This window comes from Harmonia axyridis, chromosome 2, assembly GCF_914767665.1.
Source record: "Harmonia axyridis chromosome 2, icHarAxyr1.1, whole genome shotgun sequence".
NCBI lineage: Eukaryota > Metazoa > Arthropoda > Insecta > Coleoptera > Coccinellidae > Harmonia > Harmonia axyridis.
In genome coordinates, this window is record NC_059502.1 from 63122868 (window position 1) to 63149281 (window position 26414).

Here is a 26414-nt window from a genome sequence, read left to right on the forward strand (position 1 = left end):
TTGGTGATGATCTATTACAAAATATTGTTATTTTTCAAAATGTTTTCTCATTTCAAGTAACTCAATATGAACATTCGAGTGATCATTCTTGAAAAAAACTGAATTTCAAACAGCTAAGAAGTAATAATTTTCTAGCATTCGTTCTTGAACAGATTTCTCTATCATTTTGTCATTGTTTCCTCAATTTTCGAAAATAACCAGTTGGACTCAAACGTTGTGGTTTGACTCATTGATAAGGAATTCTGAGTCAAATTGAAGAAAAAAATTCGGTTGGGATCTCAAAGGCTTACTGAAATTTGTTAATGGGCAAAATCTCACCAGGAGTTCCATAAATATAGCACTTGTAAATTTTGTTTGCCTGAAAATTTTTTGCCCTTGTAGATATCCAAAGAAATCCGTTAATGTGTGATCATTTTATTGAAAACATTATCCTAAAACAGAACTCACGGGCTGTTTGCAATTTGATTATTTATTTCGATTTCGACGTTTCAAATATGTGATACATTTTTGGAATCAGCTCAGCTGGAGTAATCGGAAAATTGAGACAAAATGGGGGTGTTCCATTTAAAAAAAATGACGGTGACTCCATTACTCGGAAGTAATTCACCCTGTATGTAGCATCCAGTTATTGTTCCCTGTAAATAATTGAGATGGTAAACAGGATGCTTGGAGACCTATTAGTTTCGTCAAGTGTGAAGGGCATGACAGTTCCAATGAATTTGCAGGGAACGAATTGTTATTGTACATATAATGTAAAAAGGATGAGTAATTCCTCGAGGTGTCGAAGATATGTCATGTCGATTGTAAATCTTGAAGAGATTTACTGGGGGGTTGGGAAAGTTCGAGAACAAGACGGTTGTACCAGATGTGTTACATCTGTGTATCAGGTACTAGTCCTTCGAGAATATTCGATTTCCAGGAATTCGCGAAGATCTTTGTAGGCGGTACGGCAAAATTCTTATTGGACTAGGGGATGGTACTTTCCCTAAGGGTGTGGTCAAGCCGAAAGGAGGAAAGGATATTCAGAATGGACGGGGTAAGTTGCGGTCAGGGGACGAAGTAAGTTCAAATTAAGTCGAAGACGGGTAAAGTTCAAGTTCGGTCTAAGTCGAAGTAAGAGTAAGTTCAGTCGGTTGAAACTTAAGACGAAAAGACGGTTCGCGGACTATATTAAGACGAGTCGCGAACGAGTTAAAGACGAGACGACTGAAACTTGTAATAAGACGAAGACGTGACATATCGAAGACGTTTCGAGTTATTAAAACCGTTAAAGACGAAAATTCAGTACCGTATAACTGTGTTTGTACTATGATTGTGACTTTGTAAATATATGTAAATCATTAAAAAGAGTTTAATTATTACAAATCCAACAAAGTCACGGAGAAGAAGTGGAAAGGCCAGGTAATCGAATCATACCTCTAGACGATCGATTAACCAAGCCTACATGTATATTAGATTATCATTTTGAAATAGGGTAAATTGAAATAAAAAATTGACGCGTTTCAGACACAGCGTATAGATGGTATTATAGCATTGAAAGTCTTAAATAATATCCCTAATTTTAAGGAGGCATTCAAATGGAAAATCCAGACTTTAACGGACAAAGCAGAAATCACGTGCATGGTTGCAATCATTCCACATAATTATCTCGAGATTGGTGTTGAAGATCACAAATCGATTATTGTTCACTCACCGCGATCGGCACGAGTTTAGGAGCGGACACATTTAATCAACTCTTCAAACACGTTTAATCCGATTCTGTGAGCCGTCTTGTTCTAACCGTTTTTGTGCAGATCCTTCGACAAAGAGTAGGAAATTAAATGAGTCGAGGATCTGCACGAGTCTGGAGTAAACATGTTTTTCTCCCACCGGAACAGCTGAACCCAACCTCTTGGAGTGAATACGTCATGAAGTTTAAATACAGAAACGTTTTGCATACCTCGAATTCTGGAGGCAAACACACGTCACAATATTTGAACTTCGGATGAAACAGAAACGATAATGTTAATCGCTTCGGAATTCGGGGAATTCTGTTTTAATTAAGACTTTTCCACTATGATGACCATAAACTGCTATGGTATTGTATTATTATTTGGTAAAACGCTGAATATACGGAATAATTTCTTAATTCTCAGAATCAGAATTGTCCTCTCGAAATGTATGCTATTTTGACGAAGCATGAAAATTCTTGATGCTGAAATAAATATTTGTTTTCTGTTTATGTTTATGTATCGGGTGAAATTTGACTAATCGAATTTTTGGCCAATACTTAGAGACGAGGGTTTTTATGAGAGCGACATACTAATACACTGCGCACAAAAATTAACGCACATTATGGAAATCTCAAATTCATTCTACAACTGAAGGTGTTCTCAATGTTTATTATTTTTATCCATGCATATGTTATCCACCTTCAACGTTTTTCTTCAATTCAGATGTTTTTTCCCAGCAGGAATAAAAAAGATGAGATTATCAGAGTTTGCATGTATTGGCTCCATTCTGAAATCAGTTGTTCTCGATCAATTCTAGTGATCAATAGTTTTTCTTTCGTTTGATTTTCTACACTCGATCGCTATGCAACGCGAAACACACAATTTGCCCAAGCGGTAGTTTTGCGAGAAGAAGGGTGGACATACACAAGAATTGCAGAAAGGTTTGGAGTTTCTCATACAAGTGTGTCCAGAATGTTGCAGGGATTCAGGGAGACCTGTATGAATGTCCGAAGACCAGGACAGGGTAGACCACGGGTAACAACTGCCATTCAAGAACGTTACTTGAGAGTTTCTTCGTTGAGACAATGGTTTGCAACCGCTCGTCTCCTTCAAAATCAGCTTGAGCAAACTCATGGGGTGCAAATTAGCACTCAGACAATAAGAAATCGCCTCAGAGAATATGATTCAAGGCCTCGTGCCACGGCAAGAGGCCCAGCTCTTACCCCAGCCCATCGAAGGGCGCGTTTGGATTTTGCGAGAGAGCATATCCAATGGGAAGAGGCTGATTGGGAAAGAGTTCTCTTCACAGATGAGTATAGATTCTGCCTCTACCATTGTGATCGACGTTTCCTTGTATACAGACGTCCACATGAAAGATATGCTCAGTCCAATTTCCTGAATACTACTGGTTTCGGGGGAGGATCGATTCTGGTATGGGGTGGAATATCTTTGACTGCTCGCACAGACATAGTGGTCGTTGATAATGGAGCTATGCATGCTGATAGCTATATAAGGAACATTCTTGAAAAGCATGTAGTGCCATTTGCCCCATATATTGGTGAAAATTTCATTTTTATGGACGATAATGCCAGACCCCATCATGCGCGCATCGTTCAACCTTGAAGAGGTTGAAGTCTCTCGAATGGATCTCAATCCGATTGAGCAGGTTTGGGACAACCTCAATAGAAGGCTGAGAAGTTCAGAAAATTATCCAGCTACTCTTAATGACTCAGTAATCCAACTCAGAGAAATCTGGGAAGGATTAGATCAGAACATTTTATGATTACTCATTTTGAGTATGAACCGTCGTTGCCAAGCTGTAATTAACGCAAGGCGTGGAAATACCAAGTATTAAATCACTTATCAGCATTCCAGTATTTTGAAAATTATTTATTTCTCTTCTTTCACATATAATTCGGTGAAATACTGAATTTTTCTTCCATTTATTGTGTCTTGTTTCGTTCAAAACCTTCCCGAGAGAACATAAAAAATAAGTTATAAAGTCAATGTAGAGTTAACTTTCATTAAAATTGAGATTTTCAGAATGTGCGTTAATTTTTTTGCGCAGTGTATTACCTTCAAAATGGCAACAATTTATTGAACAAAATGGCTCGTTTTTGATCTTAATCGGATCATAATAACTATAGTTATTTAAACCTTGTTTTTAATACAAAAATAATGGATTTTGTTTCACAACACTCTAAATTCTTGAAGAGAGAAGTGATATCAACAATGGATTCTAATGAAAAACATACTTGTAGAATGTTGTGGTTTTTCGTGTTTATTATATCAGCAATGAAGAAGTTATGAGAATTTTTCCTTTCACGCCATTTTCCAAATTTCTCTTATAGCTTGTGAACAGTTAAATTTATGCTGTTGTTGTTTTCACCAAATCGATTCCAAAAATGTGTAGCTAATGTTTTTGGTTTTAAAGGATTCTGTGATCCCTCTTGTCACAAAAAATTTGGGACACCCGATACATAACACTGACGAACGAAAAATATACAAAAAGCAAAAAGTGAACGGCATAAATTAGAACGCCTAAGGCGCTTCGAAACAAGAACTTTTAATGTTTCGAGGAGTTCCAGAACTTTAGTAATATAAACTGTATTCCGCACCGATCGGTTCTTAGAGATAATTCACGAAATCCAAATGAATCGACTCCGGCATTATCGAGTGAGCGAGGGATCAACTTTCGACTCTCAAATTTCCATAGAAATACAATATTCTAATTCGAGCTAGTCCTTTCAGATTCCGTAGAGCGTGATCTGCTCGTTATCTCATTGATTTTATACCAATTCCACAATTTTCCATCACAAAGTGTTTTATTCGATAAAAACGAGCTGGTCGGTAACTGAATCCGATTTGGTTCAGCCGATCCGAATGGGTTTTTGAGCGGAACGAGGCTCCCTTCTGATAGGCACTGGAAGCCCCGCTGTATTTTCGAAGGGGATAATGAGTTTATTATCGACACTAAAGGGCATCATTCAATTCTTGCCATATACGGGGTGTTAAAGCAGCAATTGAGAAAGGAAATATTCCGGTCGGCTTATTTCTGGACATCCTTTGATTCTGTAGGCCATAAGAGACTATTGAATAAACTTGAGAAATTCGATATAAAGGATAATCAATTGAAACTCATAAAGAGCTAATTACAAGGGCGAAGACAAAAAATATGTATTACTATCAATAACTCTAATCATAAATGCTGGTGTTCCACAGGGATCAATTCTAGCACCGACACTATTTCTACTTCACATCAATGATCTGTTGGGAGCAACTTCATGTCCAATACACAGTTTTGCGGATGAAAGTACCCTCCATACTGCCTTCTCTTCCAGGGCTCCAATACCAGCCCGCCAAATCAGTAACAAACGAGGAAGAAATGTTAATAACATAAATATGGGCAATAATTCTTGAATGGGGATCCAATAACTTGGTGGATTTCAATGCAGACAAAACACAAACATGTCTTTTCTCTAGAAAGGCCGATCTCAGTATGCCCAACATAAGCTTGTCACGAGTAACTGTGCCTTTGAAGTCATCCATCTCGATGCTTGGTATCACTATCAGCAATAACCTTCCTTGGGAAGATCACGTGAGATCAATTGCCAAAAGTGCATCCCAAAAACTTGGTTTTCTGTTTCGTGCTAGGGGCTATTTCACTTCCAGTCTTTTGATTTATAAGGCACAGATCCGACCTGTCCTGGCATACTGTTCCCATGTTTGGAGTGCGGCACCTAAACATGTTCTGTAGCTGCTGGATTCTGTCCAAAAAAGGGCAATTCGTCTCGTCGGTGATGCCTCGCTTACAAACTCGCTCACCACTTTGGAACACCGTAAAAAAGTTAGCGATCTGTCTCTATTTTATAGATATTTTCATGGGCGATGATCTTCAGAACTATCAAAGATCGTTCCTCCTTTGGCAGTCTCTTCGAGGTTAACCCGTCAAGTTCAGTCTTCACACCCCTTTGTGGTCGCGTTGGAGACCTGCAGAACATCTCTTTTCAAAGACTCGTTCATCCAACGAACAGCTAGGCTCTGGAACACATTGCCTAGGGAGGTGTTCCTCGAGGCATATAACCTTCATAAATAAAAAAAAAAAACCAATTTCTACCTTCTTTCCCTTGGTTCCCACGATGCTTTCTGGAAATTACAGGATATCTCCTTTCGTGGGAACCAGAATATAAAAAAACCAAAAACCAAACTTTTATTCCTGATGATGAAGATATCATCATTGGTGTAATTCAAGGTAGCATTTTAGGACCTTCATTGTTCATTGTATATATAAATGACTAACCTTGCAATACTCACCAATTGTTGAATATAATCATGTATGTTGATGACACAAATGTTATCAAGATCTTACGTATTATAATGCTGTTAAATGAAGAATGAAATGAAGTTTTTTTCGAATGTAAAAAATTGGTATACATCAAACAATCTCAACTTGAAATCTCAAAAAACAGAATGTATAACCTTCCACACTTCACTACCAAAACTCCAGTTACCATATGAAATTGCTTCAGAAGGAAATTAAATGAAAATTTCAGACTCCACCAAGTTCCTTGGTGTTCATGTAGACCTTGAGTTGAAAAGGGATGTACATATACAGAATTCAAATAAAAGACTGAATTAATCTATTTATGCCAATAATGTTAATTTGTCCACCTTAAAGATTATATATTATACCGGTTTTCGATCTAATTTTTATAAAAATGTGGTATTGTTTGTCGGGAGAACAGTCCCTTCACTGAAAGCCTCAATACGAAACAAAAGTATGCTATAAGATCTATCAATTCTCCTGGTGAAAAATTCGTTTCAACAGAAGCTTGTCAAAGTCGAATGTCTAAATTTTTGTCAACAGGAACGAGGGCTTGCTTCTATGAAAGAGGCATTATAATATTACTTTCATGACAATAAGTTATTGAAAAAAGCACCGCAATTTTGACCTAAACCGGATCATTCTAACCATTGGAGCTCTGTTTTTCATGCAAAAATATTGGATTTCTATTAACTGCACTTTATATTTAAGGCTAACAATGAATCACAGATACATTTTTTTTTGTATGATTAAAGATACAATCCGGTATTTTCTGCATTATTTTCTGCAATTCCAGAAACTCCACATGATTTTTGCCTAACGAACATTCCATGGTCCATCATTTAATCTAATAATCTACCGAAATCAAGTAATTCCCATCGAAGTGAATCAAGTTCTTTTCGACAAACTTCGCAGTTTTTTTTACGTGAAACTTCTTCGTTAAGTTGGAAAAATCATTCTGAAAAGGAAAATGAAACCCGTCACAATTCCTGTTAATTAAGTCGAAAGTTTAGAGAGAACGTAATTCAGATATCTTCACCAGTTCAAAATGCGACAACTCTACGGAAGTGTAATTTGTTTGTTCTCTAGTGGCAACACTTAATGTGAAAAGCTTCAACTCGGTAGCGACCAACAATTGGTGAATACATACCACTATAATCTGCCTTTGTTGAATGAGTTCAAACAACAAATTTCAGATATTAACGACAAGTGGAATTTTTGTGTTTATTTTGACGAATTTATCGGAATGGAATATTGTATTCAGCAGTGAAACAACAAGTTCAAAATCTGTCAGATCTAGGTAATTATGATCGCGTCACCAAAACCAGAGAAAATTTAAGAGGAAGATGGAAAATTAATATTTCAAATTTAGATAAAAACATTTACGAACTGTGTGAAAATGTTGATAAAAGCAGAATATGTACCAAACATGACGAATTCATTCACTGATTCTAATTTAACCACGTCACCAGTTTTACTCGTGGCAAAACATGACAGTTGTTGTCACCTACAATCTGAATACCTTTGATTAATAGTATACGCAATTTTTACATGTCCCCAACATGGTTAGGTTTCGTTGTCGCATTGTGATATATTTTCAAATCCCCTATTCAATACATCGATTTGAATGCATATTATATTGAATTAAATATATTTATTTGAGTGATTTCCGATCAAATATGCGAATTTGAATATTTAGAATCCGATATTTTTTCTAATTATCGAATTAATTTTAAGCAGAATATTTATTATTTTCTGTATCTACCTGCTACAATTCAAGGTTTGGCAATTTTTGCTCCCCTATTCATTGGTTGTTTCAAGTCATTTGGTGCCCTTGAAGTTTGTATTCTGAAGTTCTGATATATTTAGGAATTTATTTAAATATATTTCTCTATTTCAGTATCGTAATGAGTTCATTACAGTTCTAAAAACAGTGCTGTAATGAACTCATTACAGCATGGTTTTCAGTTATGTTTTTCGTTTTGTGGTTGTCTATGCTGACTTCCAATCCTATCAAATTTCCACAAACGTCAATAATTGTCAATATAATATAATATAATTTGGATAAAGTGAAATGATTTGCAACATCATTCGCAATTTCTCTTAATTCTGGTGGTGTTAAATCGATTTTGTCAGACATAATTCACGAATTTAATGCGTAATTGTAATTTTTTTTCAAAATTCGAAACGTACGATTCATATTCAAAATCCGTCTGTCAATGTTCGTAACAGTCACACCAATTGGCAAGATACAATACAAAAGTCACTAGGATATATAATCTGAATTTGTCATTGAAATTCGACAATATTTCACAAAACTTGACTGAAATAGAGAAAATATCGTCTAATACTCGTTGCAGAAGGCAATTCCAACACAACACAATTCATGCGTTCCAAAACTCGCTCCTTCGTCGCTCGTTTTCGAATTTCGCATTCGTGTTGGAATAGGAGCCCATTCTGCAACTTGTTTTAGAATATACTATTTCAGTTGATATGAAACGTTGATTCACTTTGGGACATAAAAAGTGCGTTCCTTATGGAGAAACTCGCAAATTGTGTGAAATATCGTGAAGGGTGTTTTTTTAGAGCTATAGAACTTTAAATTGCAATAAAACAACGATGGATTATTCGATTGATATGAATTTTATTTATCCGCAAGATAATTTTCTGGATTTACATTTTAAATATGATTTCTGGCATATGACCGCCACGGCTGGCTCGGATGTAGTCCAATCTGGACCTCCAATTTTCGATGACTTTTTCCAACATTTGTGGCCGTATATCGGCAATAACACGGCGAATGTTGTCCTCCAAATGGTCAAGGGTTTGTGGCTTATCCTCATAGACCAATGACTTAACATAGCCCCACAGGAAGTAGTCTAGCGGTGTTAAATCACAAGATCTTGGAGGCCAATTCACAGATACAAAACGTGAAATTAGGCGGTCACCAAACGTGTCTTTCAATAAATCGATTGTGGCACGAGCTGTGTGGAATGTTGCGCCATCTTGTTGGAACCACAGCTCCTGGATACCATGGTTGTTCAATTCAGGAATGAAAAAGTTAATAATCATGGCTCTGTACCGATCACCATTGACTGTAACGTTCTGGCCATCATCGTTTTTGAAGAAGTACGGACCAATGATTCCACCAGCCCATAAAGCACACCAAATAGTCAGTTTTTCTGGATGTAACGGTGTTTCGACATACATTTGAGGATTAGCTTCACTCCAAATGCGGAAGTTTTGTTTGTTGACGTAGCCATTCAACCAGAAGTGCGCTTCATCGCTGAACAAAATAAAATGGACGTAGTGCGCGATACGTATTCCGCACAGAAACATTATTTTCGAAATGAAATTGCACTATTTGCAAGCGATTTTCAGGCGTGAGTCTATTCATGATGAATTGCCATACCAAACTGAGAATAAATCACTTGACAGCTGTTAAATCGGTCGCTATCTTGAACAGTAATGCCAACTCAAAGTTATATACCTCGAAAAATAACACCCGTTTTTACTAACATATATTATTCTCTATTATTAATTATATCACAGAAAAATTGCAAGCTTGCGTTCTGTATTCTTGCAAGTTGGAGAAAAAAAATATTGTCTACTCTACAAATCATTCAAAGGGGATCTAATATTTTCCAACCCTTCTAGACAACGATCACACTTTCACCAGCCAAAATGCGACATTAATCTGAAAGGTTCATTTTACTACCAAACTTCGAGGACAGTTGTCCCTGAAAAAAAGGTCTGTAATGTCTCTTGGGTTCCCTTCAATTTATAACGAGTGACAAGTAGTGTCCAAACTACCTACGAGGGGTCGATTGTCGCTATGGAAAATCTCGCCTAACAAGCCGATATACGTCAGTCGCCTTTCAATTTAAATGATGTAGGGTAAAATTGGAAAAATTGAGTTTTTATATTCATAGAATTAGGTGGTCGACAGCACTCCGAAATTGAATACTACAATTGACTTCCGATGAACCAAGTTTCTTTGGAATGATGTTTCAGAGAAGCAAACTCCTGAAGAACTAATAAAAAAGAAGAGTAAATCATCTGATGGAACAACTTCATGGCTACAGATAATTTTTTCGTTCTATTTAGATGGTGTAGATCTTTTTTTCTTGGTTGGGGTTATTGATCGAAACATTAAACATATTATCAAGAATGAATACCTATGAAATGAATAGGTATACACAAAAAAAACATTTTAAAAACAAGAACAATTTTTTTCTCGTGAGAAAGATAATAAATATGTTATCATAATAAAGAAGAAAATATATATATATATATATATATATATATATATATATATATATATATATATATATATATATTTTCTTCTTTATTATGATAACATATTTATTATCTTCTTATTGGTTCTTATTGCCTGTTTTCAGTATATATTATCATCATTATTATATATATATATATATATATATATATATATATATATATATATATATATAATAATGATGATAATATATACTGAAAACAGGCAATAAGAACCACCTACAAATTATGGTCAAACTAGTGAAACATTTTTCGAAAGATGTAGGTATGGAATTCGGATTGGTCGAACTCTCAGCGTAGTAATTCAAAATGAACCGATAACTCTCGCAAATGAACAGCAAATAGAAGCAATGAAGTCGGATGATCTTTATAGATACGGTTCACACATAAAAGTGCAAGAGAAAATAACCTGTCTTTCAAAAAAAAAAAAAATTCAAATCGGACAAATACACTGCGCAAAAAAATTAATGCACACTCTGAAAATCTCAATTTTTATTTTTTATGTTCTCTCGGGAAGGTTTCGAACGGAACAAGACTGACCACTAGGTCTGTGCGAGCAGTCAAAGATATTCCACCCCATACCATAATCGATCCTCCCCCGAAATCAGTAGTATTCAGGAATTTGCACTGAGCATATCTTTCATGTGGACATCTGTATACAAGGAAACGTCGATCACAATGGCAGAGGCAGAATCAAGCCTCATCTGTGAAGAGAACTCTTTCCCAATCAGCCTTTTTCCAATGGATATGCTCTCTCGCAAAATCCAAACGCGCTCTTCGATGGGCTGGAGTACGAGCTGGGCCTCTTGCCGCGACACGAGGCCTTAAATCATATTCTCTGAGGCGATTTCTTATTGTCTAATATAATTGTGCTAATTTGCACCCCATGAGTTTGCTCAAGCTGAATTTGAAGGAGGCGAACGGTTGCAAACCGTTGTCTCAACGAAGAAACTCTCAAGTAACGTTCTTGAATGGCAGTTGTTACCCGTGGTCTACCCTGTCCTGGTCTTCGGTCATTCATATCTGTCTCCCTGAATCGCTGCAACATTCTGGACACACTTGTACGGGAAACTCCAAACCTTTCTGCAATTCTTGTGTATGTCCACCCTTCTTCTCGCAAAACTACCGCTTGGGCACATTCCTCTTGGGTCAAATTGCGTGTTTCGCGTTGCATAGCGATCGAGTGTAGAAAATCAAACGAAAGAAAAACTATTGATCACTAGACTTGATCGAGAACAACTGATTTCAGAATGGAGCCAATACATTCAAAATCTGATAATCTCATCTTTTTTTATTCCTGCTGGGAAAAAACATCTGTATTGAAGAAAAATGTTGAAAGTGGATAACATATGCATGCATAATTCTGATAAAAATAATTATCATTGTGAACACCTTCAGTTGTAGAATAAATTTGAGATTTCCATAATGTGCGTTCATTTTTTTGCGCGGTGTAGTTTTAAACCAAATTTTTAGGGGTGCGTTATTTAATTGGCGAATTGTATAACAAGGTTTTGTCATGAACAATAATACTGGTTGATGAATCATAATAACAATGCAGACTCCTGGACGATTGGAATATTTCAAGTGCGTAGTTTTTCCAAAGGTCCCAAATTCAGTAAACAACACCAACAATCGTTAATGAATTCACTTCAAAATAAAATTGTATTTAATACATTTTAGTCATTTCTTCAGAACCATTTGAATTGTTAATCGCCCACTCTGTAAAACGGGGACGAGCTCAATTCGTATATCATTATACAAAAGACCAGAGCTATCAGTAGTCTATATGAGCTTTAAAAGCTTCGCATATTCAATGTAGGTGTATTCATGAAAATAATGAACAAAAGTATATACATTAACCATCCCCCGCGAATAACCTTCCATTCTTCATTCATGAATGAAAAGCATGATTATTCACTGACGCTGCTATTTCTGGCAATTTCCTGTCAGAGGACACGGGATAAAATTGAATACCCTTCAATTAAATGAATAAGCAGAAACGGAATGTTTTGAAAATTGTCCGAAAGTTCGCGTTCTCATCTTCCTCCAACTTCCCCTCGTCCGAGTGATTAGGGAGTACAACTGTGGTCTCAACCCTGTCGGATTCTGTCGCGGAGAGGACCGCCAAAGAAACAAATTAAAGTGCAGTGAAGTGGCACAAATTTGGAACCACGAAATGGAAATAAATGAGATGTCTCAGGAATTTCAATTTGTATATTCTTGCTCCCTTCTTTACTTCCTGACATAAAATCTGTAGCGGCAGTATTTATGAAGCAATATAATTTTTTTGCCGGCCTCGACTGACAAGGATTTGGAGGCGGTTTAGATTCGAATTTCAATGGAGTTTGCAGTCGACCAGAACTTTCATTCCCTAACGAATTCTGCTTATTAACATTGGACCATTTTCATTTAATTCATTATCATTAGATAGGTCACATAACAAATTCAGAAAACGTCCCTCCCTTCATTCAAAGTATAGTATAATATGATTATATTCAACAGGTCGCTTATATCTACTGAAAGAGTCTAAGAAGCTCTAAGCATTATGTGCTTAAAAATAACATGTATGTAACGCGTGTTTTTTTTCGAGGTATATAACTTTAAGTTGGCATTACTGTTCGAGATGACGACCGATTTAACAGCTGTCAAGTGATTTATTCTCAGTTTGGTTTGGCAATTCATTATGAATAGACTCACGCTTCAATAACGCTTGCAAATAGTGCAATTGCATTTCGAAAATAATGGTTCTGTGCGGAATACGTATCGCGCACTACGTCCATCAGAGCAGTTAATTCGATTAACCATGGAACGTTTTCGCACCTCGTTTGATCTTATTGATAACTCGCATCCCCAAAGACGCCGTACGGTGCGTACAGAAGAAGCTATTGCTACTGTAGAGCGTAGCATTGAGGAAGACCCGAATGAGTCTATCCGCCATCGAGCACAGGAATTGGATCTGTGTCGATCCACTTTATGGGAGATTTTGCAGAAGGATCTTGGTTTGCGTGCTTACAAAATCCAACTCGTGCAAGAATGGAAGCCAAACGATCATCGAGTAAGGCGTAGATTCGTCGAATGGGCCCAAAATGAGATTGCCGTTGTTCCCGATTTCCATAAGCGACTTGTGTTTAGCGATGAAGCGCATTTCCGGTTGAATGCCTACGTCAACAAACAAAACTGCCGCATTTGGAATGAAGCTAATCCTCAATTGCATGTCGAAACGCCATCCGCCATCACTGTTTGGTGGACTTTATGGGCTGGTGGAATCATTGGTCCGTACTTCTTCAAAAACGATGATGGCCAGAACGTTACAGTCAATGGTGATCGGTATAGAGCCATGAATACTAACTTTCCCATTCCTGAATTGAACAACCATGATGTCCAGGAGCTGTGGTTCCAACAAGACGGCGCAACATGTCATACAGCTCGTGCCACAATCGATTTTTTGAAAGACACGTTTGGTGACCGCCTAATTTCACGTTTTGGGCCTGTGAATTGGCCTCCAAGATCTTGTGATTTAACACCGCTAGACTACTTTCTGTGGGGCTATGTAAAGTCATTGGTCTATGCGGATAACCCACAAACTCTTGACCATTTGAAACACAACATTCGCCGTATTATTGCCGATATACGGCCACAAATGTTGGAAAAAGTCATCGAAAATTGGACGTCCAGATTGGACTACATCCGAGCCAGCCGTGGCGGTCATATGCCAGAAATCATAATTTCACGTTTCGGGCCTGTGAATTGGCCTCCAAGATCTTGTGATTTAACACCGCTAGACTACTTTCTGTGGGGCCATGTAAAAATCGAATAATCCATCGTTGTTTTATTGCAATTTAAAGTTCTATAGCTCTAAAAAAACACCCTTTATTTCATGATTAATTATTCCGACCTTAGCTCAACTTAGCTTTATTAACAAAACACCAAAACGTTTTCGTACAGACCTAAGGAAGAGTTTTTCCTTTTCAATTTTCTGATTTTTCAACGAAATCACATTCCGGCAGCAGTGGGGGCTTTCAGGTCATTGAAAATTGAAAATCCTCCTCGGAATTTTAAGTAGGTCGTTCTCGCCCGACAGACAAATGAAGGAAAATCTTTCGAAGCCGGCATGATAAATTGACTTATATTAACCTAACACCATTAGAATAAATTCCCTTCTGGATTCTGTCAATCTCTGTAACATTCCCTTGAGTGTGAATCGTTAGGTGAATTCGCGAGGAAAACAAAATGAGTCTGGTAGCAGTAGGTATAGCTGTATTTTGTTAGTCCGATGTCGAACGAAATCTATTTCAAGGAAGAATTACCATTTCCTATGAGGAGAATAATTAACAGTTTGTCAGAAAATGTGAAACATTTGGCACAGCTTTCTGAATAATCTTCGAGTGATATTCTATTCAGTGTCTTTTGACATAAATCAGTTCTATTCAATAGTTTTGGTGAAAGTATACGGGTTGTAGAAAATGTATAATCGGCAACATTTTTCCGATAACTTTCCGTTGATCACTGAACACTGTTCTTGAACTAATTGAAAAAGCGCTGAAATTCTACTTTAGAATCTCTTGTCGACTTTGAGGTATGTTGTTTGCTGCCAGTTGCCACCTCTACATGTACCAACCTACTCGGCGACTTCTGAAGGGTGTTTTTTTAGATCTATAGAACTTTAAATTGCAACGAAACAACGATGGATCATTCGATTGACATGAATTTTATTTATCCGCAAGATAATCTTGTGGCATTACATTTTAAATATGATTTCTAGCATATGACCTCCACGGCTGGCTCGGAAGTAGTCCAATCTGGACGTTCAATTTTTGATTACTTTTTCCAACATTTGTGGCCGTATATCGGCAATAACACCGCAAATGTTGTCTTCCAAATGGTTAAGGTTTGTGGCTTATCCGCATAGATCAATGACTTAACATAGCCCCACAGAAAGTAGTCTAGCGGTCACAAGTTCTTGGAGGCCAATTCACAGATCCAAAACGTGAAATTAGGCAGTCACCAAACGGTCTTTCAATAAATCGATAGTGGCACGAGCTGTGTGACATGTTGCGCCGTCTTGTTGGAACCACAGCTCCTGAACATCATGGTTGTTCTATTCAGGAATGAAAAAGTTAGTATTCATGGCTCTATACCGATCAGCATTGACTGTAACGTTCTGGCCATCATCGTTTTTGAAGGAGTACCGACCAATGATTCCACTAGCCCATAAAGCGCACCAAAGAGTCAGTTTTTCTGGATGTAACGGTGTTTAGAAATACACTTGAGGATTAGCTTCCCTCCAAATGCGGCAGTTTTGTTCGTTGACATAGCTATTCAACCAGAAGTGCGCTTCATCGCTAAACAAAATTCGCTTATGAAAATCGGGAACAACGGCAATCACATTTTGGGCCCATTCGACGAATCTACGCCTTACTTGATGATCGTTTGGCCTAAATTCTTGCACGAGTTGGATTTTGTAAGCACGCAAACCAAGATCCTTCCGCAAAATCTTCCATGAAGTGGATGGACACAGATCCAATTCCTGTGCTCGATGGCGGATAGACACATTCGGGTCTTTCCCAATGCTACGCTCTACAGCAGCAATAGCTTCTTCTGTACGCACCGTACGGTGTCTCTGGGGATGCGAGTTATCAATGAGAGTAAACGTGGTGCGAAAACGTTCCATGATTAATAGAATGAACTGCTCTGATGGACGATTTTGTCGACGATAAAATGGACGTAGTGCGCGATACGTATTCCGCACAGAACCATTATTTTCGAAATAAAAAATTGCACTATTTGCAAGCGTTGTTCAGGCGTGAGTCTATTCACGATGAATTGCCAAACCAAACTGAGAATGAATCATTTGACAGCTGTTGAATCGGTCGCCATCTCGAACAGTAATGCCAACTTAAAGTTATATACTTCGAAAAAAAACACCCAATACTTACTTACGCCAATTACGTCCACCAATACCGTGATAAGTTTCCGAAAAATTCAAATTTCCACGAATAAAATACACGCGTGAAAAATAAATTCGCTATCCCTTCTGCCAGGCGAAAGAAGACCCAGCAAGATCCGAATCATACATGTTTAAAAATTTATAACAAACTTCCAGATCATTTCTTAAATGAACGAATGTTTTCCTTAAGATATCTAAGCGCATTTGTGAACGAAAAATGTGATGAAAGGTAGAAATCAGGGCGAGATTTGAGAAGGCAGGCAATTCGAAGAATCGCGTCTTGAGATCAGAATTAGGATGCTGTAGTTTTTTTTTGTTCTTTTATACATATGCAAGAGCTGGAATCGGAATGCGACTCATAAAACTCATTGACGCGTTCGAAATGTACGCTTACAGGCGAATGCTCCATATGTCTTGGACACCACACAGAACCAACATAGATGTTCTGTAAAAAAATGAAGAACTTTTCCTGACTATCCAGGAGAGGAAATGAGAGTATTTGGAACATATCATGAGAGGCGGGTTATACGAAATTCTTCACCGAAAAAAAAATTTAGTCATCATTCAATCCTAGAATTCTTTCGATCGTAGAGTTTCGGATCGTTAAGATTTAGCTTCTAGCATTATGCTTTCTACACCAACTGATACCGATAAGATAGCCATCAAAACTAACATTTGGACCAATCCAGGATTCATCATTCTTCGACTCAACCCTTCGTGTATCTCACTTAGTTCTTGTAGTTTCCGACAAAGATCGGGGGGTAGGAATGGCCGAAATATCGGGGGTCGAGTTCGTTCAATCAACTAATTAGTCGTTTGAGCTCCCATCATAAACCCAAGATTAATCACCAAATCGGTGATAATTTACTGGATCATTATTGTTACCTTCACCAGCACCCGCCACCCGGTACAGTCTGAACTTACAATACTCATTAATCAACTGGATATATGATCAGGAGGGATCACGCTATCGGTTACACCTCTGAGTGGAAAATAATTAAAAGGGATAGTTCCGTGCTGGGTATTTTTTCCCATTGACTGAAATTCGTTTCGTTTAATGAGGCTCAGAATTTTAGACGTGCCGGACTCGTTTTAATTTGGCAGAGTATAGCCCACCTCCCCTCCCTCACGATGGGACTTCAAAGTTGACTATACCTGGGGCTTATGATGGATGTTGATGAGGGGAACCCTTCAAAAATAGTACATTATGCCTCAGAAGAGGAAAGTTCAACTTTTCTCCACGAGTGTGTTCAGGCACTAGCCTGAAAGACTGAAGTGCCGAAAACACACGAGTGAGAAAAAGGATTTTCGCATTTTGCACACTATATTTCTAATTAACTGCTATGAAGAGAAGCGTAGGTAATCTTCATTGCTTACCGAATTTCAAAACTATGTATTGCTCAAACTGTCTTCCTCTTCTTCCAATTCAGCTCTCCAACTTATGGTGGGCTTATGCACCATCCCTTAGAACTTAAGGACTAAGAACTAAACCTTAGAACCTTATGCACTCTCTTGTTAGTTCTGAGTTAAGGCATGCGCACGTGCTCGAACTACTTTCTATTTGTTCTATACTTTGATGTTTGACATTGGTATCAATTGTGAAAAAATTAAATTTAATTTCAAATACACCTAATACTTTTCATCGATAAACACGAATAACGGAAATAAATTGATAAGAAACAGGTACTCGTTAATATTGAAATTTTATGCGGCGCACGCGCACTTCTATGTTTTACCTTAGCCCTTAGTTCTTAGTTAAAAGTTCGTCAACTTTTTAGTGCTAGTATTAGTTCTTAGTTATTAGGTAAAGTTCAGAAACGCCCTCATTGATTTGTTAGCGTTCAATTCTTTGTTCTTAGGTTTAGTCTTACTCCTTAGGAATGGTGCATAAACCCACCATAAGTCTTCATAAGCATTTTCGTCTGTCAACGGTTCACTCCACAGAGTGTGTTTTGTTTCTTTTTTTTGGTTATCCCTATAAATAACTAAAATCGAAGTAACAGTTATGTTACCAAGGAATCAAGCTACAATGCAAAATATAATTGTCAAAATCGACTGAAGGGTTCGAAAGGCAATGAACCCCCTTGATATTTTCGTTTCCTTAATGTTGTCACTATGTTCAAATCATCATTTTGTGCTGAAAATTTGCATATTGTGGTTTGAGACAATGATTTTTCTCCATGAAATATTTTCAGATCTCTACAACTTCCGTTTTTACCAAAAACATAATACTCCTTCCTTATTTCAAATGGCACAACCAGTATATTATTGCATCATTAGATAGCTGTTTTAATGGAAAATTCAGCAATATGCCATACCTTCGGTAAAAACTCAATGGTTCATGGGTTAATGGGATTCTTATAAAAAAAATTATGGCGACTAAGACATTTTTTAAATATTTCTGCAGAATTTTTTTTTCTCGAAAACACATTTTTCATTCTCGATGCTGCAAATACGTAGTATTATAAGATTTTTTGCAGTATGCATCAAGAATTAAAGGGTGTTTATAAGAAGATCATGAACTTAAACGACTCAAATTCATCGAAACCAAAGATTCTCAAATTAGAACATATATTTTTTATTATTTCAGTCGATTCTACAGACAAGAATAGTGGGTGTCACTCAAACAAACCCTTTACCTAAAAATAATACTTTAAATGAGGAAAAACCGCAATTTCTAACTGAATGGAGTAGTCTGTGACTTCCTGAAATCACAGAAAGAAACTAAAATTCGATATTTGGAAAACTAAATTTTACATTACTTATAGTTTATGCAACTTTCAATTAAGCCGAATGAGAAATCTAAGGAAATTGAAAGTGTGTTGAAATATTTTAAATAAGAGTTCGATAATTTATGGAAATTCAGAATCTTTCATCTACACTGTGTCCGTAAAGTATGGAACAAATTCATTTTTAGCAAACCATTTCTAGAAATAATCCTGAAACACGTCGTTTTTTTATTTTAATTTACCGTATTCCAAAACAACAATCTAATATACAGGGTGAATTACTTTCGGGTAATGACGTCACCGTCATTTTTTTTTAATGGAACACCCCCATTTTGTCTATAATTTTCGATTACTCTAGCTGAGCTGATTCCAAAAATGTATCACATGTTGATTACAATTGGTACAGGGTGGACAAAAATACAAAAGTTTTGTGTGTACTTATATTCTGTCTGCTAGACCACAAGTACCAAACATGTTTGGAAGCATCTCATTTTTATTAATCTAAAAATGTAACAAACTACAGGGTGTTACATTCAAACAAATTGCCGCTAGACAATAAGTATTTTTGATAATATTGTTAATTTAACTAATGAAGAATGTTACGCGTTACTTTATGAGCACTCACAAAACTATTGTATTTTTGTCTACCCTGTACCAATTGTAATCAACATGTGATACATTTTTAGAATCAGCTCAGCTAGAGTAATCGGGAAATTGAGACAAAATGGGGGTGTTCCATTTGAAAAAATGACGTTGACGTCATTACTCGAAAGTAATTCGCCCTGTATATCAGATTAGTATTTTAAAATACGGTAAATTAAAAAAAAAATCGACGTGTTTCGGGATTATTCCTTAAAATAGTCTGTTTATCTAAAAATGAATTTGTCCATACTTTACGGACATAGTGTATATGAACTCTTCAATAATAATGAAAACCATTCATCATATTTATAATCACTTCCTTATGAAGCAATTAATATTGAAATCACGGAGTGTTACAGATAATGTCACTCCAAGTGGATATCAAACAATTCCAGACGATTCGTCCTACCTCGTATCTCAACTTAGACTTCGAGCACCTTCCAAGTCGCTGCTTCAGAATCAGAAAATGCATCGGCAGGACATTCAGTGCGCCAATTTTTCAGATGCCGCACCCTGAATTGAAACGCCACGGGACAATTCGTGTGAAGAATACAGCTATCGTAATGGATTGTGATTTGCTGACTCCAATGTTGCAGACTCGGTTTTACGAACGTCTCCATTGGAACGAGACTCATTTCACCGAATTTTCCGTCAGAATTTCACATAGACGACTCTCTCGATACGGTCCTGGATTTCGAGTAATGAAATCGATATATTTTGCTGAGATTGATAGTTTATTCAGAGATAAGATGAGGGTTTTCGGATTGGAATGATATGGAGTAGGAACCCACTCAAATAAAGACTCAAGAATAAAATTTCTTTCACTAACTTTGAATTTGAATATCAGTGAATTTACAAGTTTTTCGATTTGTTTATAGCAAAAGATTTACAACAAAGTTTCCAGAGTCAACGTCAGCTTTCAAGAAAAGGGAGCCAAATTGATATGGCATCGTACTCATGTTTCGATTCTTCCACTGTTCCATTGGAGCCAGAACGACTTGGATATTTGTAAGCTGAATTCCATGGTTCCGAGTGAATTTTCCATACCTGTATATGTTTCGAAATATCAACTCTGCCTTAAGTACTTTGTGATTCTTGTTAAAATGATTATACCTTATTAATAAATTCATCGGTAATCGGGGAAGGAGTTCCGAGAGTAATTCAGATTGAATATACTAGAAAGAAACTGCAACACCCAGAAGGAGGTAGTTAAATTTGAATTTTTTTTTTGGTTAAACTTAGATAGTATAGCAAGAAGTAAATAATTGAAATTGGGAGAAAAACTGAAGGGTTCACAATTTTTTCATTAGTCTCAGCATTGATGCGATAAGATGGTCTATTTCTTTTTGAGGGATGATTTTCCATTCTGCCTGTACTTCATGTCTCAGAGCCGCCAAAGTACGTGGGGGCTGGAGTAAATGTCCATGCTTTCTACCCACGATGTCCCAAACAGCTCTATAAGCGAAAGATCAGGAGATCTGGGCGGCCATGGCAAAAGATTCACATGTGTCGCTTCAAAAAAATTTAAATCAACTCTGGCAACATAAAGTCGGGCATTATCTCGCTGAAATATTGGATTCTCGAGACGATTAAGGTGAAGGAGAACATATGGCTGCACTATTTCGCAGCGCTGTCATCTCGCTGTTACCTCGAATAAAGCCTACTTGCACCCTTTTTCGGCCATCATGTACACCAAAGGAGACTCGAGATTCATCACAGAAGACGACTTGATGCAATTCCACATTGCAATGTTGACGTTCTCTGCACCACTGTGATCGTTGCCGGCGATGCTAAACCATCACAGGTAACACAAGATGGGGTCGATAATGTTGCAGTCTAAAAGACCTTATCCGGCGGTAAACCGTTCGGATAGTTACAGGATGGCCTTGTTCTCCTTACCACTCATCAGCCAAAGAAGGAGTAGTCGCAAATCGATCTCTAATGGCTTAGTCTTAGACGTCGATCTTGAACTTCATTTGTACCCCTTCGACGTCCGGTGCCTACTCTTTTTCGATTTTGGGCATTATCAAACCACGCTTGACAGCATCGCATATCAATAGTTGGATTTCTGTTCGTACGGTTAGCAATGTCTCGAAATGACAACCCTGCCTCCCATAGACCAATAATTCGATCTCTTCCAAATTCACTTAGCTGGCGATAAATTCCGCGAACACGTGCTCTAGGCATTTTAACAAAAACTCAACATCGACTTTGGATCTCCTAGAACAGCTGGTTTGTTGTTAAATTCAAACAACTTGCAAAAAACGACTTCAATATTTAAGTAACAAAAATTGTTTACATGAAAAAACCTTCACGATCTGTTGTCCAAATTCATTCATTTACTCCTTGCTATACCGCTTGTTTTATCAAAAAAAAAATTAATTTAAACAGATCCATCTGGTTATTGCAGTTTTTTTGTCAGTTATTATATTATATGGTGAAAAGAGAAGATTGATCGCGGTTTTCAGCTAATGATTTGCTCTTTTCATCTTGAAAAACTCAAAATTTGAATAAGTGATGTTTCAGATTGAAAACGTTGCATGAAAACTCATGATCGCCAGAATTATGTAGAAAGCAGTTCTTCTCGACACAGCTAGAACGTTTGGATAATTCCATGTAACATGTAACAGATAGGATGAAAAATTTTTGAAATTACGAAGACACGAATCAGAAAAATGACTTGGAACGCAATAAATATATTAGGGGTGTTGGAATTATTCCACAAAAGACAAAGTAATGAATTGAAAGTAACTTGAAGAATATCTAGTAACAGTGAGGTAGAAGACGAAAAACAAATGTCATCACAGAAGCGAAATAAAATGTTATCAAATATTCATCCTACAATTTAATGCTATGGCTACCTGCGAATAGGTGTCAGTAGGTACATAGAAAACTTCTTCGGAACAATCATAAAAATTGACAAACCCCAGGGATTGCTCCATGGAATTTCATATATTCAAACGTCGTTTTTTCGCGGTAGAACAATGTTTAACTTTGATGAGCGAAACAAACATCATGCCCGATTTCTTATGGAACTCATAACAACGAAGCAGAAAAGTTGGAAAACCAATTTAAAAAGGCACATCTGCAAACTGGAAAGTCAAACAATACTCCAACTTCTCTGGGGTGTCACAATTCACGCAGTAATCTGAAGAGAAATATAGTACCATTCTAACTGTGAAATCTGATTGAAGGAAATTCAGAAAATCGAATGTAGAAAAATTTTATTGATGATTTTGATAGTATTACATAGTGTATTGAATAGAACTTGAGATTGATCAATAATTTGCTTTTCAATAACTAAACTTTTCAGTATTTCTTCAGCTTCTGCTGTAAATGTCGGAAAAGTGTGATATACAGGGTGACTCATGTTGGAGTAGAGATCAATAAATTGACCCAACCCTGAATTTTTTTATCGTTCGCGTATCAAAACTAGTAAACCAATCTTTAATACCCAATGAAAACATTTATATGGAAAATAGATTTTTCGGCTCCCAACTTGAATATAATATCATAAATACCCAAGACATTATAAGATAACATGAAAATAATATTTTTCAATCATTTTAATTTTTTTTGCTGAGTATTATACCTACCTGAGGAATTATTCTTCATTGTAATATGATGAAAAACCGGAGACATTATTATATTTGGAAACCGAGTAATTCGAAAAAGAATCCATTTCCATCTCGAATTAAAAATGTGGCTTGGCAATAAAAAAAAGATCTCATTTTCAGATAAATAGAATTCAATTTCACAAAAGCATTTCGGTTATCGTCTTTCATCGGGGTATCTGCTGATTTGTAAGAAGTGGGAAAATTGAATCTCACTCGAAGGGACTCCCGCTTTCTGAGAACCCTATTTACTGATGAAATATGATTTTGGATCTGGTATAATTTCTTTTCTCTGGTTATAATGAATAATAACTTCAGGGGATTGTATACCAGCAGGTAACTTTCTTTGTCAACATCAAGAAGCAACTTGTATCTGTCATTCAACATTGAGGAAAACGAAATTATTCATATGATGAAATTCAACGTGCTAATAGCACAATTGAAATAATGATCAGAAGTGATAGAAGCTTCGCCTGAGATCACGAGCATTTTCTCTCATCTCCCATGTAAAACGTTCAGACTTTACAAGTCTTCTATTACCATGATTTGGGATAGATAGAATTTTTGCTGCATATGTGATAGTAGCTATTTGTAGAAGCAGTAATGGTCTTTGTGCAGCTTCAATTTGTCTCTTGTTTGCTTCGCGTCCAGCATTGATTCCCCATATTTCTGATGCATAAAGTGCCGCTGGCCTTATCACATTCTCTGCTATATATTTAAAATTTTGTTTGTCGTGTCCATATGTTCTAGTGATCAGTCCTATTATCTTGTTTGATATCTGTCCTATTTTTCTCCTCATTTCTTTAGTGTGTTTCAAAAACGTCATTCCTCTGTCTATGTTCAGCCCCAAATATTTGATTGTCTCTCCATGTGTTATGGTCTGTCCTTCTATTTTAATTGTTGGTGGTCTTATTTTGCGTCCCTTGCTTATGAACATTATTTCCGTCTTTTCCTTGTTATACTTCACTCCGCTATGTTTTTCCCATTCACTACATCCCCTCCATATTTCCTTCCATTTCTGCTCTATTTCTCTCGACGATTTCCCTCCTATTATAATGACCTGATCATCTGCGTATGCTTGTATACAGGACTTGTATACAGGACAACATCAACAGCGGCACTGCAGGTACTAGCGGGTATACCACCATGGTGGATAGAGGCGGAGCAGAGGCACATACACTGGAATGAAAATCGAGAAGACATGTACAAGACGCGAGTTAAAACGAAAGACAGAGCTCATCCAGCCACGTACCTAATAACAGAAAATGAAGATAATTTAGAACAACGTCACAGGGAGATCATATACGTAGATGCAAGTTGTAATGGAGGAAAGACAGGAATAGGTATTTGTTATGGGGATAAGAGAGTAAGTATTAGAACAAGCGACGGGATGGACATACACACGGCGGAACAACTAGCAGTTAAGATGGCACTGGAGGACAGGGGAGTTAGGGCAATGGACAACATAGTAATAATAACAGACAGAGAAGCATTAATAAAGAGCATACACAACCGAAATACAAGACTACCAATAACGGCACACATACAGAAACAAATTGAGGTACGAAATGGTGAAGGGAAAGACACATATATAATATGGAGGAAAGGAAAGCACTATGGAACGGATGGGGAAGCAATAGCACATGAACTAGCAAGACAGGCGACAGAAAGAAGAACCATAGATGTAGAGAACAGACAATACACGTATAAAACGAGACAGCAGATGAAGGCGGAAAATTATGGGAGGTTAATGGAGAGGTGGCAAAGGAGTTGGGATAATGAAAGTAAAGGAAGAGAACTGTACGAACACTGCAGACAAGTGGGCAACGAGTTAATACAGCTCAACTTCAAGGCATCGCAGTTGATGACGGGTCATGGAAACATGGAGTCATACAAGAAAAGGTTCAAGTTGAAGGAGACAACGGGAAAATGTGGTTGTGACAGAAACGAGGAAGAGGACGCTACACATATAAGACAACATTGTACATTTGATTTCAGACAAACAGCAAGAGAAAATATAGAAAAGAAATATGGAGACCTAATGGTTCAATTGAGGAAGGATGGAAGAAAAAAAAATGACACAGACATACAGAAGGCTAATGAGTGGGCAAATGAAGTAATACTGGACTCGCAAATTTAGAAACTGGAAATTGGCGCGAAGGGTTGATGAACTAGATAGTGGGTAGCTAAGAGCGAAAGACCAAAGAGCTAAAACCGAAAGGTGGGAAGCAACAAAACCAACAAAGTAGCTATTTGTATCCTATAATGTAGAGGTAGGTAAAGAGTAGAGATCACTGTAGGGTAGGAGTAGTTGGGAATGCGTCTATTAAAATTTTTGAAGCTTTGTTCTGTAATTAGCTCCAGAGTAACTTCATCTTGTAGTAAAGTGGACTACTATTTCGTATCCAATTTTTGTTATGATTAGGCATCTGTATACTATCAAAAGGCAGTTGTGGCCAGCTACACAGCAAAGTACGCTAAATTCAGTAATAAGAACAGCGGTTGGCGCCCCATGGTATATAAGTAACCAACAAATCAGAGAAGAACTGAAAATTGAAACTATTGAAGAAATAATCAATAAACAAAGAAAGAAGACAATAGAGACGCTTAAAGAGCACGAGAATGGGGAATTGAGAAACATAATACAAATCAAAATAAGAGAGACAAATAAGAGGAAATACATCTTTCAAAGAACTAAATAGGAGAAAAAAGTGACATGAAGTAAGAAGGAAATCCTTCCGATCAGACAACAGCAGAAAATAGGAGAAATGAAATTAGAGGCGAAGGGAATGTAAATTCCGGACCTTAAACAAAAAGAAGATCTGAGTGTTCCACAACGGTGTCCCGGGATTCTCAGTAAGTTTAGGTTTATATTGCATAAATTGGATTCAATCGTTAGATGTTGGTAGTGATTTTTTCAATTCAGTTTGCAATCAAAATGGATGCACAGATATTAAATGTTATCGGTGAATTGTCGTTCGTTTTCAGCCAGTGTGAGAATTGGATATGAGACTGATTTCCTTGAGAATATTATATATTTGCTGTTCTCAGGTGGCTTGTTTCAGTCCAAGAAAGTAGGGAGTTGATGGATTCTTGTAGTAATTTAGTAAGGAGTTTTATATCAGCTCTTTTCGCAAAGGAGAACAAGTC

The 26414-nt window shown here is 37.0% G+C and overlaps 1 protein-coding gene across 1 annotated transcript in view; it reads right to left on the bottom strand.

Annotated features, from left to right (window-relative positions):
• Positions 1 to 26414, bottom strand: part of LOC123673086 — a 179391-nt gene that overhangs the window by 134576 nt on the left and 18401 nt on the right. The gene's annotated exons all lie outside the window — the stretch shown is intronic.